The following is a 19,793-nucleotide window of genomic DNA, read 5'->3' on the forward strand; positions in this document are numbered from 1 at the left end:
TATAGCAAAAGTCCATCTAGTCCAGCATTCTGTTCACACGGTGGCCAACCAGATATGCATGGGAAACCCACAAGCAGGACATAAGAGCAACAGCACTCTCCCTAACAAGTAACAATTCATTACAATTCAAGATAACTAACCCCCTTGACAAGCTATAAGTACATGTTGATTGAGATATGCCTATCTTGTACATATACTGTAGGTGTTATATGGTGTAATACTTCCCTTCCAGATGATCTTCATTATGCCACATTCTAAGCAAGAATATATTCTATATCTTGAAGTACTTTTTTAAAATAGAGGTGATTTAATATATTTCACTTGGCCAGGTTATTTGAGGCTTGGATAGTAATAGAGTTTACAGTTCATGAATCTGACAATGAAGCATTTCAATATAGGATTCACAGTTCTCTTTTATAGCAAATGCCTTCCATTATGCAGCCTGTAGTGTCACATCAGCAATTGTGCAACTATGTAATTGTATTATAATGTGAATTGTAATGTAGAATGACCCAAAGCCAGTCTAAATGTGCACAACCTAAGTAGCCAGACTACCTACAGCATTCTGGTGCTTTTTAAATGAAAATGTCTAGCGCCAGCTCATCAGGGTTCACAGCAAGCTATTAAACAATAAGAGCACAAACTTTTCCTACATGTCTTTAGTCAAATGAGTAGGCCTACAAGACTCATTGACCTCAATGGGCTTTGTATCACTGACTTTCTTTATGGACTATGCCAAATGTATACATTGATGTATTCAGAAGTAAATTGTATTAATACAATACAATCCGATAACCCTCTGACTTGATCTTTAAGCTGCTTTGCTGGCGCACTAACATATACACTTGGTGCTGTAGTACTGATGCTAAGGATTTGATCTCTATCCCACCCATCAACAGTATTTGTGTATGCCCTTGATACACGAAACAGTGCCAAGTAATGACACAAGTTACTTTGCCAAGGGCCACATGTACCACTGCTGGATGATGGTGATGATGGTGATGATGGAAGTAACCACATAAATAACTCCACCCAAATGTAAGGTTCTACTTAACTTATAATTTTGATTGTGAAAAATTACATTTGCATAATATTTGTTGTACTAGTCATATATGCATACATTTAAGTGGGGGATATACGTTATACCTCAGATGTAATCAATCCTGCAGAAGGCTTTTCATTAAAAAAAAAATACTTTTGAGCAGGAAACAGTAGTCAGTATCCAACAGTGTCACTCCGCAAATTCAAATAGTGCTAGCAGAGGTCCGCTGAATCTTTCCATTGTGCAAATAGTTCCCCATTATGCTTGTGCCACCATTTGGGCAAGCAGTTGGACAACTGGTGGCACACCGGGTTGCACAAGAGGAATGCACAACCATTTCACATCTAGTTGCACACAGGGATGTCGAAGAAATCCGAAACAGATTCAAATGATTTCAGATTTCTATTAATCTGGCCTGCAGATTCTGCAGCAGACTGGCTTTTCCCAAGCTGCATGTTTTTTACGGATTTATGGACTGGGTTTTTCATTTTCTGGAATTTTACACAAATTTAGTTGTAGGGAAAAAATAAAACCACTGACCAAAAATGCATATTTTCCTCCATAGACTAAACTATGAAAAATTGCATTTTGGGGGGACTTGCATATTTTGTGGAAGGGACTTACACAATTTCAGAAGTGCACATTTGTGCAAGTGTGCACGAATGGAACTTCAGGAAATTGGACAAAAAAAATCCTGTTCTGTCAATGAGTGGATTATTATTATTATTATTATTATTATTATTATTATTATTATTTATATAGCGCCATCAATGTACATGGTGCTGTACAGAGTAAAACAATAAAATAGCAAAACCCTGCCACATAGGCTTACATTCTAATAAAATCATAACAAAACAATAAGAAGGGGAAGAGAATGCACCAAACAGGCACAGGGTAGAGTAAAACTAACAGTATAAAAGTCAGAACAAAACCAAGTTTTAAGAGCTTTAGGAAAAAGAAAAGTTTTTAGCTGAGCTTTAAAAGCTGTGATTGAACTTGTAGTTCTCAAATGTTCTGGAAGAGCGTTCCAGTCGTAAGAGGCAGCAGAAGAAAATGGACGAAGCCGAGCAAGGGAAGTAGAGACCCTTGGGCAGGTGAGAAACATGGCATTAGAGGAGCGAAGAGCACGAGCGAGGCAATAGTGTGAGATGAGAGAGGAAAGATAGGAAGGAGCTAGACCGTGAAAAGCTTTGTAGGTCAACAGGAGAAGTTTATTTTGGATTCTGAAGTGAATTGGAAGCCAATGAAGAGATTTCAGAAGTGGAGTAACATGGTCAGAGCGGCGAGCCAAGAAGATGATCTTAGCAGCAGAGTGGTGAACAGAAACCAACGAACTGATGTGAGAAGAATGGTACCTGACAATTCATGAAACACAGATGGAACGGATTTAACCAAATCCATGCACCTCAAATGCACGTTGGGCTGCACAAACAAAAAGCACAACTGCTTTTACAAAACGCATAGCTCGGTACCTAGGTTCTACTAGTGGAACGTCATTTGTGGTAACAGAGGGACAAAGTTGGATACTGCCCAGTGAACTCTAAGGAATGAATGTAGACATTAAACAACCCACATTTGGGGTTATATAAGGAATGTACTATCTCAGATACTCTCATATGCTTCTGCTTTCTGAGGAGATGGGAGACCGTACAAGAGTTCACTCCAGGGCTTCCTGCAGAACTTAATCAATCTTCATTTTAATGTTGGTAATGACAAAATGTTATGTTTTCAGCTATGTGTTCAGTTATCCATTATCCTACCTCACAGCTATCCTGTGGAATAACAAATTAATCAAAGTCCTTACAGTTTCTCATCTTCAATCTAACATTTGTGATGTGGGTAGCTTTTTCTATTTGAGTTTTTCTTGAATGATAAACACATTCAGATTAATAAAAGATTGAAGTCTTCTGTTATGATCCAGGAATTTATTTCAGCTGCAGGAGTGTCAAAGCATCATGCAGCTTTCCCACATAACAAAGAGATCTCCACACAACTTCGCTTCCTCCATTGAAATTAATAGGGAAACCTGGGGCATGTCTACATGCTTGTTTACACCGCCATAAATGCACAGTTTTGCGTTTTAGGACACATGACATAGCCGCAAGTGGGAAGCCATTCAGGGACGAACCCTGGAAACTCTGCTCCAAAAAAGTTGGGCATTTACCCCAACTTTTTTGGCAGCGGAGGTGGCTCCATGGCTCAAAAAAAAGTTTTTTACAGCCCATAAAAACAGGGGAGGGGAGAGCAGAGGAACAGTGCCATTCCTTCCCCCTTTATTTTTAATTTTATGATCTATATCTGCAGAACTCCGCAGAAACAAATAATAAATATAAATGTGGGTGGGTAGGGAGGACCGGGCAACCTCCAATGCTGCTCTGTCTGCACTCACTCTTGTGTCCTCCCCTGGCTGCCACATTCCTTCCTCCATTTTTATTTTTAATTATATGAATCTGCGGAGATCTGCATATAGAGCTTATTGAATTTAAACAAATGCAGAGGAACGGAAAGCCAAATGGAGGAGATATTTCTCCCCCCCCCCCATATGAATCTACAGAGTTCCGCAGATAGGACTCAATAACTTTTTAAAAAGAGGGGGAAGAATACCCATTGCTTTTTTTTTACTTTTCAAGAGGTACCAGGCAGGAAAACTTGCACTTGCCTTCCTTCCCGTGCAGGTGAAGGAAGGCAAGTGCGGGTACAAGGCACCTCCCGGCACCAAAGCACCTCCATAAAGACAGGGGCCTACTTTCAAATTAGCATACCAGAAAGTACCTGAAGGTCTCACATGGAGAGGCTGTGCGCTCATTTGGAAGAATCTATCACTCTGTAATGGAATATATTAGCAATATATTGTATATCCCCATGACGTAATATGAAGTTTTTGACAGTTCAAACAATCTGAAGATTAGTATTTCCTAATCCTACAAATTGACCATGCTTAAGCTTGCTGAATTATTCCAGACATGAATTTGTGCATTGTATTTCACAATCAAGTATAACTCTGCTACCAATTATACTGGCTTTTTATTGGCCGGATGCTTGGAGGTCTTCTTCCAAGCCAGTGATGTTCTTTTGATATTCAAGTAGAGATCTGTATCATAAGCTCAGAAAGCTGAGACAAAGATTTTATCTCAGGTTGAGGTGTTAAGGAGTTGGACCTCCTTTCTCAATTAAATTGGCAGTTTATGACAAGCCAGGAGGAAAAACATTCTAAAGCTAAGTGGGTCTCGTTTCACAAATCCTTTCCAGTTAGCCTTATGTCTTGCTCAACAAGCTAGCAGAAAATGCAGCGTAACCTAAGGAGGCCTGTTGTCAAACCAATTGTTGACTTCTGCTGGTTTAGTCAGAGAGACGAGAGAGAGTTTAATTGGCTATCATATTGCAGAGCAGGAAAAAGCAGAATGAATCACATATTGTTTGCAGATTCCGTTTCACAATATGCTTTCCTGTGTGTGTATGTGGAACAGGAGAATGCACAAAGAAATGACTCTTCAAAGTAGAAGAAATATATTTCCCTCCTAAGATTCTGAGAAACTGAATGCAAAGAGGTTGAATACCAGAGATTTCAAATTGAAAACCTTTATCCCTTTCCCCCCTTTTTTTAGGTTTGGGTTTTGTTTTTGTGCTTCATTCCTCTGATTAGTAATAAAATGCCCCCCCTCATGTAAAATTCTAGGGGTGTGCAGAGCAGGTATGAACCTCCCCAAAATTTGGGGTAGAGCTCCAATGAGGTGATTCCCCCCCCCCTTGATTTTTGGGATGGCTCTGTCTGTCCGAACCGCCAGATTACTTGTCGGAAAACCACTCTGTTTTCAGAGAACCATGCTATTATTGTCAATGGGAATTAACAAAACTACATCCATCTCCGTCATTTTTAAAGATAAAGAAATGAAACTTGTCACCCTGGCAGCTCTTATATAGAGCTTTAACCATGCCAAGTTTAAAACAGTTCCATTGAACTCTTGATTTTTAGGAGATATATATATATATATATATATATATATATATATATATATATATTTATATTTAAAACCCTCAAACCAATACACACGCACAAAATTGTGCAGGACTTTTTATCCTTTACTTTGCTGATGCACAGTTGTGCATCTTCAGTTTATAAAAATAGAGATCTGTTCCCTGACCATTTGCTCTAAAGGGGTGAAATGGGGGAGGGGGTGCTCTCCCTATGAGAGGTCAGACAAGAACAAACATACCTTTATTTTTATACATATTTTCAAAGCATATAAACTTGAGTCCTCTCTTCAAAACAGGAGATATACCAGTACTAGTAATAGCAAACTTTTCTCTCACTGACCCTTCTTCTCTTGACTTTACACCCAGCTGAGTTCCATCCATACTTGCAGTACACAGATCAGTCTTTGGCACAAGATTCTTTACCGTATCCTAATATGGGCTTGTGAGACTGTATGGTTCTACACTGCCTGACAGTCATCATCACTTTGGGACAACTCAGTGACATGGATTTGTTTTCATTATTTTCATAATCTAAGATATTTTCCTAAATCCTTCCTTTCAGCCAATATCAATTTTTCAAGAAGTGAAGAAAATTGGTTGTAGTTTCATTCTAGTTCAGACACAGCTTCCATCATTTAAACATGGCAGGATCTACACTACTGCTTATAATGGTTTATAATGGTTTTGACAACTGTTCAAGCCCAGGACACATTACATATACAGTTTTCAAAACATTTTTAAAGTGTTGTATCCTGCTTAGTGTAGATCGGACCCATATGGTACCAAGTTGACACACATGGGGGGACTTCAATTTTTGTAGGAGGTTATTTTCTGAAAGTTCTGCAACCTCTCTTGAGAGAAGATGAAGTGCATATGGGGTGTGAAACTTGGACTCTTTCTCACTCCAGAAACTAGCAAACAAATGAGTTCCAGAGCTGGTAAACATGGGTTATATCATTTGCAATCCCCCCTAATCCCCCCTAAGCACTGTGATTGGAGTGGGAACAGGGAGGAGACTGTGGCTATTGGTTAGCCACAGATGTCAACCTCAAAAATACCCCTCCACCACCCATCAGCAACAGTATCTTCCTAATATGGAAGTATTCAGTTGTCCATCAACATGAAACGTGCCCTCACATTGCCTAAAGAGCCTTCTGATACCTACGGATCCATTTAGAGCTCTGAGTAATCTTCGAACCACACTGCAGGTTTCTGATAGTTTGAAAACCTTCCCCTAACCACATTACAATTTTGGAGGTCTGTCAGAGGTCTGACGGACCCCCAGAATTTCAGTGCTGAACGGACTCCTCTATAAAACACCCCAGTAATAAAATGGCAGCACATAGGGGTTGGAAACAGGGTTCAAAACTTTCCTCTCTTCTGTAACAAAGAATATAAGAACATAAGAGCAACCCTGCTGGATCAGACTGAAGGTCCATCTAGTCCAGCATTGGGTTGTCCACAATGGCAACCGGATGCCTGTAGGAAGTTCACAAGCAGGGCATGAGTGTAATAGCACCCTCCTGTTTGTGTTCCCCAGCAGCCAGTCTTGGGAGACATGCTGTCTCTGATCCTGAAGGAATCCTCTGTGCAGCTGTCTAATCTCACTTTAAAACTATCTAGGTTGTAGAAGCAAATTCAATAGTTTGTTTATTTATTTATTTACAAAATTTGTATACCGCTCCATATCTGGAACAGATTCTGGAGCAGGGAACATAAGAATTAAAACACTAAAAGATACAAAAATTAAAACTCCAAAGAATGCTTCTTGGAATAAGCCTTTTTTTCAGGAGGCGCTGGAATCAACACCATGTTGACAGCTGCCTGACCTCCAGGGGCAGGGAGTTCCACAGAAATGGGGCCACCACACTGAAGGTTCTTCTTTTGGTGGACTCTGAATGGACCATATGTAATGTATGGAGAAAGTACTTCTTGTTGTCTGTCCTGACCATTGTTGCTGAGGAGCCATGGGCAAGCAACTATATATTGGCTTCACTTTCTCAATGAGTTAAACTGGAAGAATAGGCTGGTGTGAAAACCATTGGCTAGCAGTATGTGAGAGTAAAGACAGACTTATTACAATCCTAATTGTAATTGATTGAAGTTCAAAGACAAGTCAGAAGTTGTTCAGAGCGCCTTCTACTTTATAAAATTGAGTTATTTCAGACTATTTTGCTGTAGGATTTAAAAAGTCCTTTGATGAAGTGCTAAATACAGTTGAAATTGCATTGCACTTCTTATCATTTTAATAAATCTGTTCACCTTCAGTTGCTGACCAGCCTGTAACTGTCCACTTGTTGGGAAAACAAAATCTTGGCTATATGGGCCTTGTCAAAGCCAGGCTCTTCTTGTGTTCTTACTACTTAATTTTATTTTCCTCTTTTCACCATTCAGGTTCAAACCTCTTGGACGACTATGAAAATGAATCTAACAAGGATCAATGAGTACATGCAGAAATGGCTTCCCATATGCAAATTCCACACATGCACAAGCTCACTGTCCATAGAAGAGACGGCTGCGTGGTGGGAAATTCCCTACATCTAGCAACCTGAGTTGCACATAAGGTTCTGCCATAATCCAGAGAGATCCATATGTCCAGCAGGAGGTTGGTTGCTGCTGTGGTCATAGAACTTCTCCATCATCTTGTGTTGGGAGTAAAAGTGCAGTTAGCCCTCCCATGAATCTTATATTTGATGGGACATCATGGGATGGCCCTAGCACAGGAGTACACAACACATGGTCTGTGGGTCACATGCAGCTCCCCTGGATGTTTTGTGTGTCCCCACCTTAAATGCTACCAAATTTGCCACAGCAGCTAAGAAAAACAAGGTCTTCCTTGAAAACAAGGCATGCAGGGAGTGTATGCCTTGTTTCCTAGTAGAAAGGCCCTCCCACAAGCCTCCAAGAAGTGTGGGTTTGCTTGTAAACAAGGTGCACACTCTCTGTATGCCCTTGTTTTCAAGGAAAATTGGTCAGCTGGAAGGGCTAGTTCCACCACCACGGTGGCAAATGCAGCAGCAGCAGCATTTTCTGGGGCAGCAGTGCTCACCCCTGATTCAAGAATGCCAGACCATGTAATCAGGAATTGAAATCCAAACCACAAAAGCAAAGTGATGAAATTTAATTTTATTCTACAGTGCTGTCTCTACAAACATTTCGTAAGTACAATTACTTAGTGGACATCATGACAACTTTTCTATGCTATACATGTTACATAAGATGTATGACACCTGTCTTTGGCCATGGCTAGACCAGGCCTATATCCTGGGATTGTCCCAGGATCATCCCTGTGCATCCAAATGACACACAGGGGATCCCGGGAGCAGGCAGGGACAATCCCTCCATTTGGCTGGGATATTTGACAGCATCTGTGGAAAAAGAAGGAATCTCACTATAGCACGGAACAAAGGTTATTGCACTAATTTTAATTCCCCATCTACTGGAACCCCAAGCCATCTGGAGTTAGCATTCTTCTTTTTCATCCTCTCCAACTCTGTCCTCACATATACCACAATCCTGTTTTTCCTTCAGATTTCCTCCAGATTCTGCAGGGCAACTCAGCATAGTGCTGTAAGCTCAAGGAAATTTCACTCTGTTGGCATCCAATCAGGGAAGAATTTGACATCTTCAGGTAACTCAACCACATTGCCTCACCAATACTTTTCTGTTAGCTGTAATACACAAACTATTACACACAAATTAATAATTGTCCTTGCCAAACTATTGCTGTTGTTAGCCCAGTAAGGTCTTCGCTTGGTGGCTGCAAAAACAAAACAAAACACTTTCCCCATTTCCCTAACAGTGTTAAGATGGTGCTACAGTGTTATGTATTGTGATAGCCTTCTGATTTAATTAAATAGAAAACTAATGAATTAAATTACCAAGTACTGCTTAAAGGCCTGTGTGCCCTGATGGAAAGGCAAAAAGGGAGAACCCCAGGTCAGGGAGCTTATGTCATCAGCTCTTGAAGAGACTACAGACATTTTTGAGACAACTCTGCTGAGTAATTATTTTGTCTTTTGGTGCCTTTTGTTTGTTTTATTCTTTTACAGTGTACATTGCCTTGAATGCCATGGCAGAAAGCCAGCATATAAATGCAGTAAATGAACACAATGTCTTAATATATGAAAGTCCAATTAACGAGTAAGAAGAATTCAAGGACACACATCACATGTTTGTACTCATGCAGTTTTCCATAACTTGTAAAGATGATGCTCTTCTCTTCACCCCCAGCACCCCATAAGCATGCATACCCAAAGATAACTGAGGCCTTAGCTAGACCTACGGTTTATCCCGGGATCATCCCTGTTCATGTAAATGACACACAGGATATCGCGGGAGCAGGCAGGGACGACCCTGGGACAATCCCGGGATAAACCTTAGGTCTAGCTAAGGCCTGAGGCTCCCTACAGCCTAGACACATACTGTAGACGGTAATTATCATTTTTATGGAGCTCACACAATGTCAGTGACACCATAGGCTGCACCAGCTAGAGAAACATTATTTGTGAAGTAACACTTAAATGGTTCCCATTAATGTGCAGTCAATGTGTGTGATGAAGGCATTTCTACAGTTTGGGATAAAATTGTATGGGCTGCTTGAACCCAGCAGATGTTAGCTAGCATCAAGCCTGCAACAGCTTGGTCTGAGAGCTGAAAAAAATCCATTACGAAGGTTTTATCTAATAATATTGTATAAAGAATACATAGGAGAACTGAAGATGGAAGAGGCAAGTGATGGGTGAATACCTGCCATTTATTTCAGAGGAGAGACATATGTTAATGGTTCCTGAGGGTGCTGTAAACCCAGGACTCCTGACTAAGCCCTTCCCAGGCCTGTTCCTTAATAGCTACTAGGTAGCCATGGAGATAGTTGTGCTTAGGATTGTAAAACAGATTTAAGTGTGCAAGGAAGCTTATTTCAACAGTGTTAAGAATAACCACTCAGTATGTGAACAGAAAGTCTAGATAAAATGTGCTTCATGAAATTAAAATGTGTATGAGGGGTGAGGGGCAAGAAAACATTAAGAAAAGAGCCACAGTAGACTTCAATTCTTCCATTCTTTGTTAAGCAACCCATTCAAAAATAAGCACGGAGTGAGGCATTCTGGCACATGGTTTCTGACGCATGTGTATGAAATCTTTTCAGCCTTGCTTATATAAATTTTGGAGATGAGTGAGAAGTTCAGTTCGGTTCATTTTTTATGAGACTTTTTTTTTTTAAAAAAATGGAAATTTCTTTATATTTGTAAATTTCTTCTAAGAATTTAAGATTTAAAATATCTTGGAGAATTTAGCTATTAACAATCTGGGTTTGAATTAGAGGTGTGCACGGACCTCCCGCTCCGCTTCTCTTCCAGATCCACGATTTGCTGATCGGGCCGCTCCGCCCCGCCCCCGCTCCGCCTATGTCCGCTCCGCTCCGCTGCAGAGCTCCGGAACCGGATCGGAGCTCCGTTCCCCCCCCCATAGGCTTGCATTAAGCTAAAAAAGTATACAACTTTTTTTCTATGAAAGTTAGAAACCTCAAGTTTGGCACCATGACACCTCATGGAGGTATACACATGCACGCCAAGACTCAAGGTAATCCCATCATCCCCTGATTTTTGGGGAATTTATGAAAATCGGGCACCCCATTCACACCCCTTTCGATAGCTCCGTCAATTTGCATGTGAAAAACCTCAAACTCACCACCATCATAGCTTATTCAGGGATACACACACACGCCAAGACTCAAGGCAGTCCCATGATCCCCTGATTTTTGGGGCATTTATGAAAATCGGGCACCCCATTCACACCCCTTTTGATAGCTCCGTCAATTTGCACGTTAAAAAACTCAAACTCACCACCATGATAGCTTATCCAGGGATACACACGCATGCCAAGACTCAAGGCAGTCCCATCATCCCCTGATTTTTGGGGAATTTATGAAAATCGGGCACCCCATTCACACCCCTTTCGATAGCTCTGTCAATTTGCACGTTAAAAACCTCAAACTCATCACCATGATAGCTTATCCAGGGATACACACGCACGCCAAGACTCAAGGCAGTCCCATCATCCTCTGATTTTTGGGGCATTTATGAAAATCTGGCACCCCATTCACACCCCTTTAGATAACTCCGTCAATTTGCACGTTAAAAACCTCAAACTCGCCACCATGACAGCTTATCCAGGGATACACATGCATGCCAAGGTACAAGCCAACGGTGACGGCGGCAGAGCCCGGTAAGGGACCAAGGAGGAGGGGGGCCTTACCTGCGTCCGTCCGCGGTCTGTCGGCTTCTTCAATTGAGCCCGCGGTTCAACCAGGAAGTCTGGGCCACAAGCTGAAGTTGAACCACGGGCTCAATTGAAGAAGCCGACGGATCGCGGACGGACGCAGGTAAGGGAGAGGAGGGCGGGGGGCTTACCGGGCCCTGCCGCCGTCGCCGCATAGGCGACAGCAACAGCAGCAGGGCCCGGTAAACCCCACTTACCTTTCCGGCGGAGCTCCGGATCGTGGCGAAGGATCCGCCTTCACCTCGATCCTCTTCGCCACGCTCCGCCGGCCCCCCAATCCTCTTCGCCTCCGCCTTAAGGGCAGGCGAAGCCCCCCGCTCCGCTTCTAATTTGCTGGTCCAATTAGAAGCGGAGCACATCCCTAGTTTGAATGCCTATTTATTCAGTCAGTGCTTAAAGGGTTGCCAACAATAACATCAAGAAAAAGAAACCTACAAAAGAGAGAGAGAGGGAGAGAGAGGGAGAGAAGGAAGGAAGGAAGGAAGAAAGAAAGAATATCTGTATACAATAATCATTTACATAATCCTTAGTATAAAAGGAGGAAGAGGAGGAGGACGGAGGGAGGAGAATGACTTAACACTTCCATTTCAAATATATACATTAATATAAACAGAATATATGTCTAAATAAGCATCCATATGAAATTGATGGCTGTAGGAGATACAGTCAAATGAAGCAAGAGCAGAAAGACCTTCAGTCCATTGAATGAATGTTGAGGATGTTTTCCTTCCAAGCCTGAAGTATAAGTCTTTTTGGAACTGTAAGGGCAGATAGTATCCACTTTTTCTGTCCATCTGTTAATCTCCACATCACAGGGATGTAATATTAAAGTGCATGGACATCTGCTATTATCACAGATTTTTCAAGAACAAAATTTATAATTGAAATGGCTTCCAAGCAACAAGAAGCCACTGCATGACATGCCCATGATCATATGCCTGAATGAGGCATTGTGTCATTATATCGCCAGGATCTGCTCATCTTTAACAGCTATATGGCAGGCAAGTACAACATGGTCTTCTCCAGGTTGGCAAAGGATGACATACAGTATGATGCATACGGAAAAACAAATAATAATAATAATACCATGTGCCATGGCTTGTGTTTTCTCTAAACTATATGAATAAAATATAATTCTGGATGTTTTGTTATATATTTCCTCTTCTTTTTCCTTGAAGTAAAAAAATATAGAGAGAGAAATCTGAATGCCAAAAAATGTACTGAAGATGAAATATTAGTAGCTATTTTGTGTACAAATATTAACATACTCTACAGACTCATTTTCTCCTTGAAGTTCTTCCAGCTAAACACTGAACAGGGCCAATGTTGCTTTTGCTTATGAAATTTGACATGATCACAGCCCTTGGCAATTTAGTAATTTTTTGTTGTTACATTTGTTGAAGCTCTAAGAATCAAATTAACAGAAGCAAAAATCCAAGCTAAAACTTCAATGTAATGCAGAATAACATGTCTAGCAGGTTACAGTGCTGTGCACTACACAGATATATGAGAGAGAGAGAGAGAGAGAGAGAGAGAGAGAGAGAGAGAGAGAGAGAATATTGTCATGTGTAGATTGATGCCAAGAATTTCCATATGTAGTCAGGATTCTTTCTTTTCTGGGGGAGGGAGTGCCAAGTCTAGGACAATTTTTTAAAAGACTGCTCATTTAGAAAGTGTGGCCACACTTTTTCTGCAGCAATGTAAAAGGAATAATAATAGCAGATCTGTCATAATTGAGACACTGGGGTATTTCAGCATTGGGAATCCAAACTGCCTCTGCACTGATAATGTAATCTTATTTGGGTCTACTCAGAAGTAGACTCCTTGGAAAGTGTGTGTATAGGATTGCAGCCTTAGTTTGTCTGTTTATCCATTTCTCTCTCGCCAGTTGTGTCCATGAACCCTGCTTGGCTTGTTTCATTGTGTCTTTGACTCTCCAGGAGAACAAGAACTGATAATGAACAGGTTGGTGGAGGTGGTGGAGGAGGAACTCCAGGACCACCTTACTCCCCCTTGTCCAGTGTTAATTTATATGTATTGATGCACATGTAGAAATAGTGGGAGTCTTTACATTAAGAGAAATCACATTGCTTACCCAGGGCATTTGTGTTTCCTGTTTTTTGGCAAAACTTTTATGGGATTATAATTACACAGACGTAGAGGGGCATCCATGTGGTTTGAATTGAATACTTCCCCTCTATTCACTTCAATTGAAATCACCATCTAGTGGCAGAAGATCTTATTTTTTAGGATGTTACCACTTTAAAAGTGGGTTTTTTTCATGATGGAATTTGCAACAGTTGCCACAGGAGACATCCTGTTTGTTCACAAAAACATGTAATCAACCTGCAAACTTCCATGTGTGGCCGGTCACCAGCATGGTATAAATTGCTCATTTAGAGAAGCCCAGGATCTATAATGTAAATAGAAATACAATACATCTCAACATAGTAAGGAAGACTGTGTCAGGTAACCTGTAAGTCAGTTCAATCCACTGCCCAGGTGCTAACTTGATGAGTAACTTGAAGGGCCCCTGTCTCTCTTCCTTATAGTTCTAATTTATCTTTAAATTGGACTTTGACTGTACAGGCCTTCAAATAAAAGAGTGTTCTCTAAAGTATGACACACAGCCACCCTAAGAGCAATTGTGGGGTTGGTGTGACTGGTCCATGCAGGGTGATATTGTGTGAAACCTCTCTCAGCCTGACATATTAAGAGAGCCAGTGTGGTGTAGCAGATAGAGTGTCAGAGCTGCATCTGAGAGGCCTATATTCAAATCCTTGCTCATGCATCAAGGTCACAGAGTGATGTGGTCCAGTCCCTAGTTGTAATAACCTACTTCACAAGGGGGAGGGATAAAAGAGACGTGATAGAGAACACTGTATACACTGCTCTGCTCTCATTGAGATAAAAAAGTAATAAATATAAACAATAGATGCCATGTTTGGAGAAACAGTTTCTGAAAAGCAGAGTCTAAAACAGATTTTAAAAATTAAGCAATCTTTAATATAGTTTCAATGACACACCTTGCCCACTGCCATAGGCTACCACACACAAACCTAGAGAGAGTCACCTTCATCCTAATGTAGCTTTGCACCTTGTGATTTACAAAGCTGGATTTATTTATTTATTTATTTATTACATTTTTATACCGCCCAATAGCCGAAGCTCTCTGGGCAGTTCACAAAAATTGTGAATGCAGCTCACAAGTCGGGAGTAGCAGCCCACTAGAGGAGGAGGAGGAAGAGGATTTTTAACAAAACTAAGTGTGCTCCCTGTTTGGAGCAGTAAAATGGGGTGGGGTGGGTCAAACATCACATGTTTGACAGGCCAGTCCTAGTGAACTACACAAGTTATGGGCACCCCTAGGAAACGTAACCTATCAGATCAATAGAACAAATATTGACATTCCTCTTAAAATTAGATGCCTTCCCATCTACCATTTCATTACCAACACTCATATATGCAGCTGGATACTGAAGTGAAGAAGCACAAGTTGTTCTAGTTTTTAAATGGATAGCATATTCCACATGTTCAGTCATGACACAGGAACAATCAAAATAAGGCCACTATGGAATAAAAGACAGGGCTCACTTTATTACTTCCTCATTTTTCAAAGATAAATTAAAGATTTATGCACTAAATCAATCAATCAGATTTCTTTTATCACATAGTTTCATCCAGAGTAATCCCACTTCTATCGGAAAGGTAACTGTTCCAAACTACTTAGGAAGGCATTAGGGAAAATGTTTTCCCCAAATTCCCTGGGATATCTTTCTGACAACTTCTTTGTTTCATCAAAGCGTTGAGAATTACCTTCCAGCTAGCTGATAATGCCTTCTGAATTCCCATTATAATGCTTAGAATACTTCCACAGCAAGTCACAGAACTTTCAGTTTTATCTGCCTTGTTCTTAAAGTATTTGTTTCTCATTGTAAGGACTGAGCAGGAAATGCAGTCTCATTTGCGAACACACAGTCTACCCTTCTGTGACGATTCGCTCATTGTCAGCGAGCCATTTACCAAATATCGAGTGAATATAAATCAGTGATAATCTGGATGCATTCAGAAACATCTGTGAACATTACAAAAAAGAACAGGAAGCGGCGTGAGATTGCCTAGCTCCGTCTTGGAGTCTAGCTCCCTGTTGATCTTAGGCTATTCCCAACAGATGCAGTATGTGAATCTAAAGATGTAGTAGCAGTGTGTGTGTGTATGTGTGTGAGAGTGACTTGATATAATAACTCCACATTCTATCTCCCAGTTGTATTAACTGAGAAGAGAGCATACTTTATTCAACATCTTGCAAGTTTCTGAAATACTCCCTGTTTTTATCCTTCATCCTATGTTATTTTTAGACTGTGTTTTATTGAACAGTCTTTTATTTGGTCGTGCTGAAACTCTGTTAAATGTTAATAACCCACAATGTTTCCATGCATTTTCTCACCCTACTATTTCTGAAATCTGAGTTCACTGAGCATGTCGTTATGTTTTTTGTCTTTTACATTTTTGTGTGCGTGACTGTACTTCAAATTCAGTGGTGATGCTGTTGCAGAGTTAGTGAATTGTAGTGGCTGGGAGCCTGGGTTGTGACTCATATCTATACCTTGGTTAAGAAATCACTAATAATCGATCTATGGGCCTGTTCAGACAACATGCTAAACCGTGATTAGGCCGTTAACCCCTTTGCAGCAAATGGTCAGTGAGCATGTTCAAACCATGGCCATGTAGCCACCATGGTTAGGAATGGTTCACACAACACATTAAGCCATAAGGTTTAACTCAAAATGCTTAAACACCATGGCTTAGTGTATCATCTGGACAGGGTCATTATAATTGCAATGATTGTATTCACTATATAAGCCACAATATATCTCTAATACAGAGTTAACAACACTGACATACCTTATAAGACTGTTGTAAGGATTAATAAGCTAATGGAATGAGTGTGAAGCCCTCTGAATTGTCAAAAGTGTTACATATATTAAGTATTATTATATAACCAAACTACCATATGCACTTGATTTGCCTTATACTGCCTGCTTATACAGCAAGTGGGCCTTCTCTGCAGTGGCACCCATCATCTAGAAAACCCTCCATTGTGCGGTTCGGGACGCCGAAAATGTAACATCCTTTAAACACCTCCTGAAAACACAACTTTTCACACAGGGTTTCCCTGGGCTGTAACTGCCACTGAATTTATTTTCATTTTATGTGGTACTTTTGAATGTTTAAAGCTTTATATTATGTTTTGATATATTGTATTTTGTGGTTTTAAATGTGAACTGTCCCGAGAGCCTTGGATATTGGGAAGTATAAAAACATAATACATTAAAGAAAGAAAGAAACAAACAAACAAACCCAGGAGAAGCCCATTCTCCGCCCAGCAGGAACGGCTTGGGCGGCGGACGGCTTTTGCGGGCGGGGAGTAGGCAGAAAGAAACGCTGCTCGAGCAGCGCGTGTGCTGCCTTGTGAGGTGGGGGAGGAGCCGAGGCTTTGAAGGCTCGCCCCCACGAGGCACTTGGCCTCTTTCGTTTTCGGCAGCAGAGGAGAGTGGAGCTTGCCGGAGAAGCTGAGGAAGAGGAGCGGCGCTGCGTGGGAGCATCGGGGCTTGGAATCTTCCTAGCCCCAACGGTTACATTCCCTCGCCCAGCCGGGCTTGGGAATTTTGCAAGCGGGGGTGGTGGGCTTAATAGGGATCCAGGAACACACACACCCCTGCTTACCTTACATTTACTTGGCCAGGCCGTGAGCGCGGCTTCTCAGAGCGACAACGCCCATCCACCTTTGGTGGAGGCATTGTCCCACGTGGTGTGGCGCTCTGCGTCCCCCTAAATTGAGTGCGGGGGGGGCATAGTTGGTGGGTTGCGGCAACCCAAGTCATCCCCCCTTCTTATTTTATATTTAGTATTATTATTAGTAGTAGTATTATTAATAAAAAAAATATATCTGGGTTTGTTGTTGTTGTTCCCGGGCAGCGGCGGTGCCCAGGGGGTGGCGCTTTCTTACTTGAACAGGCATGGGTGGAGGGAGGCAGTAACGCCCCCCCCCCATCAGAGTGGCCCCAAAGCATCCAGGGCGGCGCATTTTATCTTGTTGTTGTTGTTGTGGTGGTGGTTTGGGAATTCCCCCCCCCCCCTTCAGCTACAAAGGTTTAGGAGTGATTTGCTGCAAGGGGATTCTGGCAATTATCCTGGTTGGGCAGGTGAGGCCTCTGCCATCAAGGGGAAAGAGGCTTGCATTGGGGCCTGGTTGGGGCTTTCATTCACGTTACCTAGGGTGACCAACTGTCAGGATTTCCCCGGATTTGTCCTGGTTTTTGTTCTTTCCATGGTGTCAGGGGGGATTTTCTATAATTTTCAATAATGTCCTGGAATGACACACCTTAAGGCTGCCATTAGCATGGCAGGAGGGAATGACATGCTTTCTTGAGGCACATCATTCCCTCACCCCGAGCTCCAATTGAGGTCTTAAAGGGGAAAGTGGGTCATTCGTGGACATTATAGAAAAGGCCCCAATTGGAGTGGATGGTGGTGGTGCAGAATGAAATCCTTTCCCCTCCTCCACTCCAATCGGGTTCTTTAAGGTGGCGGGGGAATAACATACTTTTTGCAGGACTCAGAAAGCTGCTTCCCGCCCACACACACTAGGTGTCCTCTTTTTTGGTTTCCCAAATATGGTCACCCTAACGTTACCCACTACACCAGTTAAATTAAAGTAAACCTGGGCAGATTAAGTTTTACTCATAATCTAAGGATATAGCTTGGGGGAAGCTGTAAAGGCTTGGCTTTGGCCTAGGCCGCAGCTTCTGGGCCTGCCCATTCGTTGCCTTAACCAGCCAGGACTAGGCCACAGCCCGGTGGCTATTTTGTATGCAGACGCCATTTTGAGGATTCCCTCTAGATTATCTAGATTATCTATTGCAATTCAACCATGCCTCCTAAGAAGGGTATGGGAGGAAAGAAGGGCAAAGGCCGGGCCCCTCCCTCAGCAGCTAAGCGTCCAACAGCTCTACCTGAATCATCCTTGGATGAGGAAACCCCTGATCTTGCGGCTGTATTAAAATATATCACAGCACTGGAAAGGGATAATTCCAGACTTAAGCAGCAGCTGGCAGCTGCGACAAAAGCCCCTGGCCCCGTTAAACAGCCATCAGCCAGGAAAACGCCAAGTAAATACAGAAAAGTTGTTGTTTCTGAACCTACAGCCCCAGATGAGGACGATGGAACAGCTGAGACATATGCAGTTCCAGCCATGCCGCCTGATCCTGAGCAAGGAAGGTCAACCCAAGAACTTGAATCTGCTGCAGTATCTAGCATAAGGATACAGGGTGAGTGCTGCACCACACACACATGTAGTCGGGCCAGCTGGCCCCCATGTGGCCCTTGGAGCCTACCTACTTGGAGGACAGGGCACTGGCCATTTTCACAGCCCATTGAAACAGAGGAAGTTAGTCCCATTGAAGAAAGTGTGACTGAATCCCCGCTGTCAGCCTGTCAGAATGTCTGGCAGCCAACAACCAGCACACCCAAATCCAGTGTAACAACGCAAACGCAGTCTGAAGCTGTGATAAGTGCCCCCCCCCATTGCAGAAGTTTGTGTCTCAAGCATCTCAAACTGAGGAGGACACTATGGAGAAACCTAAATTGAGTGATCCTTATGCATCAGCAAAGGGATCTAAAATTCCCTATGGAGCTATTTCCACTCCATTAGGTTACCATTTATCTCCAGCCATTAAAGAAAAGATCTGGAGAGGGGAATATGTGGATATCTTTTCCTTGCTCTTCCGAGAGGTGGAAAAAGACAAAGACAAAGATAAGGAAAGGGACTTTGAAAGGAGTAAGAAAAAGTAGAGCGTACTTGGAATAATTGGTTAGCGGGCTTCATTATATTCATGGGCATAGTTCAACAGAAACAACCAGAGAAGGGGACAGTGCTTGCAAAGTACCTCGATATAATCTATAGATGTTATTCTGAATATTTGAGGCCTGCTTGGTTAGGGTACGACCAGGCCTTCAGGTTGAAGGCAGCCTTCACCCCTGAATTACAGTGGGATATCAAGGAGCCTGAACTGTGGATGCAGTTCATGACTCCTGCTAGACCTATTGCAGGGGATAGAGCAGACAGTGGTCACATCCTCTCCCGCCCGGCTGGGACCGTGGCACCCCATGGCTCAGCCAGGCAGGCGGTTCAATCCCGCCTATTATGCTGGGAGTTTAGCTCCAAAGACATGTGTGCCAGAAATCCCTGTAGATTCAGACATGAGTGTTCCTGGTGCGGGGAAGCACATCCATTCACTGGTTGTCCTAGGCACAAGGGAAACAAAGGCCCCCGTGGCCCCTTCCCTGGACAGAAGCCCAATGCTCCAGGCCCTTCACCAAAAGGGGCCCAGCCCAATTAAGTTAGATTATTTAGCTTCCCTTCTGCGCGCTTATCCACGCAAGGAAGATGCAGTTTTATTATTAGATGGTTTCAGGTTTGGTTTTAGGATCC

This window comes from Elgaria multicarinata, chromosome 4 (genome assembly GCF_023053635.1).
Source record: "Elgaria multicarinata webbii isolate HBS135686 ecotype San Diego chromosome 4, rElgMul1.1.pri, whole genome shotgun sequence".
Lineage (NCBI taxonomy): Eukaryota > Metazoa > Chordata > Lepidosauria > Squamata > Anguidae > Elgaria > Elgaria multicarinata.